The sequence below is a fragment of the Macaca fascicularis genome, chromosome 5 (genome assembly GCF_037993035.2).
Source record: "Macaca fascicularis isolate 582-1 chromosome 5, T2T-MFA8v1.1".
NCBI classification, from domain to species: Eukaryota; Metazoa; Chordata; class Mammalia; order Primates; family Cercopithecidae; genus Macaca; species Macaca fascicularis.
This window is the reverse complement of record NC_088379.1, coordinates 23,736,041-23,743,117: the sequence shown is the minus strand read 5'-3', so window position 1 is coordinate 23,743,117 and position 7,077 is coordinate 23,736,041. Positions and strand designations below refer to the sequence as shown.

Here is a 7,077-nt window from a genome sequence, read left to right as displayed (position 1 = left end):
AGATTCCATCAGGAAGCCCTCCTATGGGTTACTGGAAATGCTTTGGTTACAGAATCCCTCAGCTTGCTCACAGGCACCCTAAACGCTTTGCATGTCCCACTCTTCTCCACCCCATGGTCCTTATGCATCTCACCACAAATACAAGTACAAACCTCGGCAGATGGCCCATGACCATGTGCAGAAAGCCATCCTAACTCTGTGAGATGGGACAAGGCACATAAACTTGACCATTTCAGAGAACAGCCTTAAAAAAAAAGATCAAGAGAAGGCATACAATCTTAGGAATCTCCGCCTCCACAAGTGGTAACAAGAAGTGTGAACCAGACCCATTAATAGGAAAGGACTGAGAAAACCTCAGAATCCCTATTCAGGCCTAATAGTGCAGGTATTTCTCTCCCAAAGTTAGCAGAGACTGGAGAGGATGATTGCGTCTTCAAATGAAAAGCAAAAACAAAGCAAAACAAACAAACAAAAACAACAATGCAAGATCCTAATGTAATTGAAAAATCAAGGGCTGGGCGCAGTGGTTCACACCTGTAATCCCAGCACTTTGGGAGGCCGAGGTGGGCAGATCACAAGGTCAGGAGATCGAGACTATCCTGGCTAACACGGTGAAACCCTGTCTCTACTGAAAATACAATAAATTAGTCAGGCATGGTGGTGGGTGCCTGCAGTCCCAGCTACTCAAGAGGCTGAGGCAGGAGAATGGCGTGAACCCGGGAGGTGGAGCTTGCAGTGAGCCGAGATTGCACCACTGCACTCCAGCCTGGGCGACAGAGCAAGACTCTGTCTCAAAAAAAAAAAAAAAAGAAAAAAGAAAAGAAAAGAAAAATCAAGGAAACATGATACTAACGGAGGAGACCACCCCTCATATTGTCTTATCCCCAATTTCTACATCCAAAAAAAGAAGAAGTAAAAACTAAAAGGCAGAAATGAAATCCACAGGCAGACAGCCCAGCACTGCTGGTGCCACGCCCTAGGCCTGGTAGTTAAAGATCAACCCCTGACCTAACCGGTTATGTTATCTGTAGATTCCAGACATTGTATGGAAAAGCATTGTGAAAATCCCTGTCCTGTTCTGTTCCGTTCCAATTACGAATGCATGCAGCCCCCAGTCACATACCCCCTGCTTGCTCAATTGATCACAGCCCTCTCACGTGGAACCCCTTAGAGTTTAAGCCCTTAAAAGGGACAGGAATTTCTCACTTGGGGAGCTCAGCTTTTGAGACACAAGTCTGCTGAAATTCCCGGCTGAACAAAGCTCCTTCCTAATTTAACCCAGCGTCTGAGTTTTGTCTATGGCTCATCCTGCTACATTTCTTGGTTCCCCGACTGGGAAGCGAGGTGATTGGTGGATGGTAGAGGCAGCCGCTTAGGCAACTTAGGCCTGCCCTATGGAGCATACCTGCAGGGGACTCCAACCAGCCTGAGTGATGTGGATCCAAAGAGTGCTCCCAGGTAGGCAATTGCCCCGGTAGGACGCCTCGCCAGAGCAGTATATGGCAGGCCCCTGTGAGGATCAACACAGTTGCTGAACACCGGGAAGGAGTTGACACTTGGAGTCCGGACATCTGAAACTTGGTAAGTCTGGCCTTTGGAACTTGCTCACTCCATTTGAATGGAAGTGTGGCCTGATCACCCACGGTGTGCCTATACCAGCACTTTGGTTTTTGTTTTTGACTTGACTTGGATTGCTTGATACTTTGGTTTTAGTGTTGACCTGGTTTGGATTTCTTGATACTCTGATTTTGGTTTTGATTCTGGCTTGGTGTAAACTGTAAAAGTGTGTGTGTGCCCTTTTTACCCGTTCTTTGTTTTGTGGTGTGTGTGTGGTGTTAGTGTGGTGTTTTGTCTCGAGGAAGCATGGGTCAGTCACAAAGTAAGCCCACACCACTAGGAACTATGTCGAAAATTTCAAGAAAGGATTTAAGGGAGATTACAGTGTTACTATGACACCAGGAAAACTTAGAACTTTGTGTGAAATAGGCTGGCCAGCATTAGAGGTGGGTTGGCCATCAGAAGGAAGCCTGGACAGGTATCTTGTTTCAAAGGTATGGCACAAGGTAACCTGTAAGCCAGGGCACGCAGACCAGTTTCCGTACATAGATACTTGGTTACAGCTGGTTTTAGATCCCCCCCACCCCTGCTTGAGAGAACAGCAGCATACGTGGCTGGCAGAGACAAGGAAGGACCAGCAGAGACAGAGAGAGGAAAGAGACAGGAAAAGAGGCAAAGAGAGAAAAGAAGAGACAGAGAGGAGGAGACAGAGAGACAGAAAGGGAATCAAGGAGAGAGAAAGAGAGAGAGAAGCCAGGTGTGGTGACTCACATCTGTAATCCTAGCACTTTGGGAGGCTGAGGCGGGCAGATCACCTGAGGTCAGGAGTTTGAGACCAGCCTGGCCTACATGACGAAACCCTGTCTCTATTAAAAATACAAAAATTAACTGTGCGTGGTGGCAAGCGCCTATAATCCCAGCTCCTTGGGAGGCTGAGGTGGGAGAATTGCTTGAACCTGGAAGGTGGTGGTTGCAGTGAGCCGAGATCATGCCACTGCACTCCAGCCTGGGCAACAGAGCAAGACTCTGCCTCACAAAAAAAAAAAAAAAAGAGAGAGAGAGAGAGAGAAAGAGAGAGGCAGAGAGAGAAGAGACAGAGTCAAAAGGAAATTCAAAAAAGAGAGAGAGACTGAAAGTCAAAGAGAGAAAGAAAGAAAGCAAGAGAGAGATATACAAGTAGTTAAGGAAAAAAAACAGTGTACTCTATTCCTTTGAAAGCCAAGGTAAATTTAAAACCCATAATTGATAACTAAAGGTATTCTCTGTAACCCTGTAACACCCTAATACCACTTTGTTGTCAGTGTAAACAATGGCGTATCCCAAAAGCACTGAGGCCACTGATAACCAATAGCCTTCCTATCAAAAATCCTTAACCCAGTAACCCATGGATGGCCCAAATGCATTCAATCTATAGCAGCAACTGCTTTGCTAACAGAAGAAAGTAGAAAAATAACTTTTAGAGGAAACCTCATTGTGAACACACCTCACAAGTTCAAAAGCATCCTAAGTAAAAAACAAAGACAAACAAACGAACAAAAAAGGCAAAAAAGTAGCTTACTAACCTAAAAATCTTAAAATATAGGGTTATTCTGTTAAAAAAAAAAAAAAAAAAAGATGATTTAACATTAACTACTGAAAATTCCCTTAACCCAGCAGGTTTCTTAACAGGGGATCTAAATCTTAATTACCATACAAAGGTCTGACCAGACCTAAGAGAAACTCCCTTCAGGACAGGACAATAGATGGTTCCTCCTGGGTAACTGAAAGGGGGGGGAAGCCATCTATACCAATTCTAAGTTAATTTGAACTAAACAAGGTCTTATTAATAGCAAAGGATAATTGAAATCCCAAACTTACAAGGTTTTTAACAAAGGTAAAGTTTTGCTAAAGTTAACAGTGTAACATGTATTATAGTAACTTCTAATCTTGTGGCCTTAGACAGTCTAGTCCACAGACGTAAAGGAAGTTTGCTTTGGAAAAGAATGATTATCGTCTTCAAAAAAAGGAAAAAAAGGTGGGGGCAGAATTTATGTAAAAAGAATGTTATATGGTAAATTCTTGTTCTGAAATAAATTAAAGAAAGAAATGTTTGTAATAAGGAAGTTGAGGAATTGTCTGCGAAAGTCGTGAAAAAAACTTATAAAAAAAGAATTTATGCAAGAAATGTTGTATGATTTAAAAGTAATTAGGTCTCCCGAATGTAAAACTATTGAAGAAACAGCTTATGTGCAAGGTGTATAAGGAAAGTAAAACATACCTCTGGTAAAAGGATTATAAGGTGGCATAACAATGTGGATTTTTACCTACATTAAAATGTAAAAAAAAAATTTTTTTGTTTTGAAGGTTTAAGCAAGTTTTGTTTTGTTTTGTTTCTTTTAAGGAGTCTTGCTCTGTCACCCAGGCTAGAATGCAGTGGTGGGATCTTGGCTCACTGCAAGCTCTGTGTCCTGGGTTCACGCCATTCTCCTGCCTCAGCCTCCTGAGTAGCTGGGACTACAGGCACCCGCCACCATGCCTGGCTAATTTTTTTTTTTTTTTTTTTTTGTATTTTTAGTAGAGATGGGGTTTCACCGTGTTAGCCAGGATGGAGTTTAAGCAAGTTTTAAAACATTAATTGTAAAGAAAATTCTGTGTGTAAACATATTAGCTAAAGTTAAATGGGTATCATCCAGTTTTTCTGTGAACTGAACATTAAAATAAAAACACAATGGGTTTTTCTTAAAGCACTAACCTGCTCTTTAACAAAAATTATAAAAGGTTAAAAAGAGTCTATAAAAATCTTACCTTATGGTCCGACATTAAAAATTGAATAAATATGTCTATAAGATTTTATTAAAACTAAGTTTAACATTAATAACACACTAATATAAAGGTGAAATTTAGCTTATCTGGTATAAAAATCATACAGAAAGCACTGTAAAGTATAAAATGGTGTTTGGATTTCTTTGGTCTAAAAACTAATAAAAACAGGTGCTAAAGGAAATTACTCAGTAAAAAGGCATCAATGACTATAAAGTCCACTGCTGATGTCCCCACATTTAAAACAAAAGGTCAATTTCTTAAAAATTATAAACTTGGCTTAGCACATGTACCACCCCTAGAATTTCCGGTAAACCAGCACCAGCTGGTTTAAAGACTGGCAATAAGATTAAAGACTGGGAACTTCTGGATTCTGAAAAACCTCAATTATTAGGCAATATCATATAGCAAGGGTGAGGAAAGACTTCACTGTTCCTGTGGGAAGACTCAGCTGCCTTGGGCAAAAACTGTGTAACAGTACTACAAAACAGCCACCTGGTGAAGTTCAAACCACACTAAAAGAAATCCATTTAGTAAATTTCCAAAGTTGCAAACCATGTGGACCCACCTGGAGTCCCATTGGGACTGGACAGCCCCCACTGGATTATGCCACATATGTGGGCAGAAAGCCTATGCCAAGTTACCTGACCAATGGGCAGGTAGTTGTGTTATTGGCACCATTAAACCATCTTTTTTCCTACTGCCCATAAAAACAGGTGAGCTCCTAGGCTTCCCTGTCTATGCTTCCTGAGAAAAGAGAAGCATAGCTATAGGTGACTGGAAAGATGACGAGTGGCCCCCTAAAAAAATCATACAGTACTATGGGCCTGCCATTTCGGCACAAGATGACTCATGGGGATACCGAGCCCCCATTTATATGCTCAACTGAATCATACAGTTACAAGTTCTCTTAGAAATAATCACTAATAAAACTGGCAGAGCTTTAACTGTTTTAGCCCAAACAGAAACCCAGATTAGAAATGCTATCTATAAAAATAGACTAGCCCTACACTACTTGCTAGCAGCTGAAGGAGGGGTCTGTAAAAAATTTAACCTGACCAATTGCTGTCTGCACATAGATGACCAAGGGCAAGTAGTTGAAGATATAAAGATACAACAAAGCTGCCACATGTGCCCGTGTAGGTGTGGCATGGGTTTAATCCTAGGTCCACGTTTCGAAAATGGTTTCCAGCACTAGGAGAATTTAAAACTCCTATAATAGGAATTATAATAGTAATATTAACCTGCTCGTTGCTTCCATGTGTGCTGCCTTTGTGCCTTCAAGTAATGAAAAGTTACTACCTTAGCACAAGTGTATTATATGAATCACTATCGATCAGTCTTGCAAGAAGACATGGGTAGTAAGGATGAAAGTAAGAACTCCCACTAATGAGTGAGGTTCTCAAAGAGGGGAATAAGGGAGGAGACCACCCCTCATATTGACTTATGACCAATTTCTGCCTCCAAAGAAAGAAGAAGCAAAAACTAAAAGACAGAAATGGAATCCACAGGCAGATATCCTGGTGCCATCCCCTGGGCCTGGTAGTTAAAGATTGACCACTGACCTAACCGGGTTATGTTATCTATAGATTCCAGACATTGTGTGGAAAAGCACTGTGAAAATCCCTGTCCTGTTCTGTTCTGTTTTTTTTTTTTTTTGAGACGGAGTCTCGCTCTGCCGCCCAGAAGAGTGAGCTGAGATCCGGCCACTGTTCTGTTCTGTTTACCGGTGCATGCAGCCCCCAGTCATGTACCCCCTGCTTGCTCAATTGATCACAACCCTCTCATATGGACCCCCTTAGAGTTGTAAGCCCTTAAAGGGGATAGGGATTGCTCACTCAAGGAGCTCAGCTTTTGAGACACAAGTCTGAGAAGTTTCTGGCTGAATAAGCAGCTTCCTTCTTTAACCCAGTGTCTGAGTTTTGTCTGTGGCTCGTCCTGCTACAATACTACGAAATGAATATAATAATTTTCCAGTAACTAACTGAAAGAAATAGAGATCTATGAATTACCTGCTAAAGAATTCAAAACAACTGTTTGAAGGAAATTCAGCTAGCTACAAAGAAAACAGACACAACTCAACAAAATTGGAAAACAATACATGAACAAAACAGGAAGTTCAACAAAGAGATGAAAATCAAAAGAGTACCAAACAGAAATTCTGGAGCAGAAGAATGTAATGAATAAAGTGACAAATACAATAAATAATGTCAATGACAGTCCTAAGCAAAAGAAATAATCTGTGAACTCGCGAACAGATTGCTTGAAATTTTCCAGTTAGAGGAAAAGAATTGAAAAAGAATGAAAAGGAATGAAGAAAGAATTTATAGAACACAATCAAGAAAGCTAACATATGTATTATGAGAGTTCTAGAAGAAGAAAGAAAGGAGCAGAAAGATTATTTAAAGAAATAATAGCAGAACACTTCCCAAATCTGGAGAGAGATATGATCATCCCGGTAAATGAAGCTCAAAGAAACACAGTGAAATCAAACTGACAAAAAGTGAAGACAAAGAGAATTTTAAAAGCAGCAAGAGAAAAGAGACTCAGTACATACAAAGAACCTGACCCTATAAAACTGACAGATAATTTCTCACCAGAAATCTTGCAGGCCAAGAGACAGTGAAATAATGTATTCAAGGTGCTGAAAGAAAAAAAAACTGTCAAAGAAGAATGCTTTGCCCAGCAAAGATATCCCTCAGGAATGAAAGGGAGGTAAAA

At 40.9% G+C, this 7,077-nt stretch overlaps 1 protein-coding gene across 1 annotated transcript in view; it reads left to right on the top strand.

The window, feature by feature from the left end:
• The first annotated feature begins 1,210 nt into the window (after positions 1-1,210).
• Positions 1,211-7,077, top strand: part of DHX15 (DEAH-box helicase 15) — a 98,094-nt gene continuing 92,227 nt past the window's right edge. The window contains exon 1 of the mRNA XM_045392207.2: positions 1,211-1,581. The gene's annotated coding sequence lies outside the window, so the exon portion shown is untranslated. The remainder of the gene's footprint in view (positions 1,582-7,077) is intronic.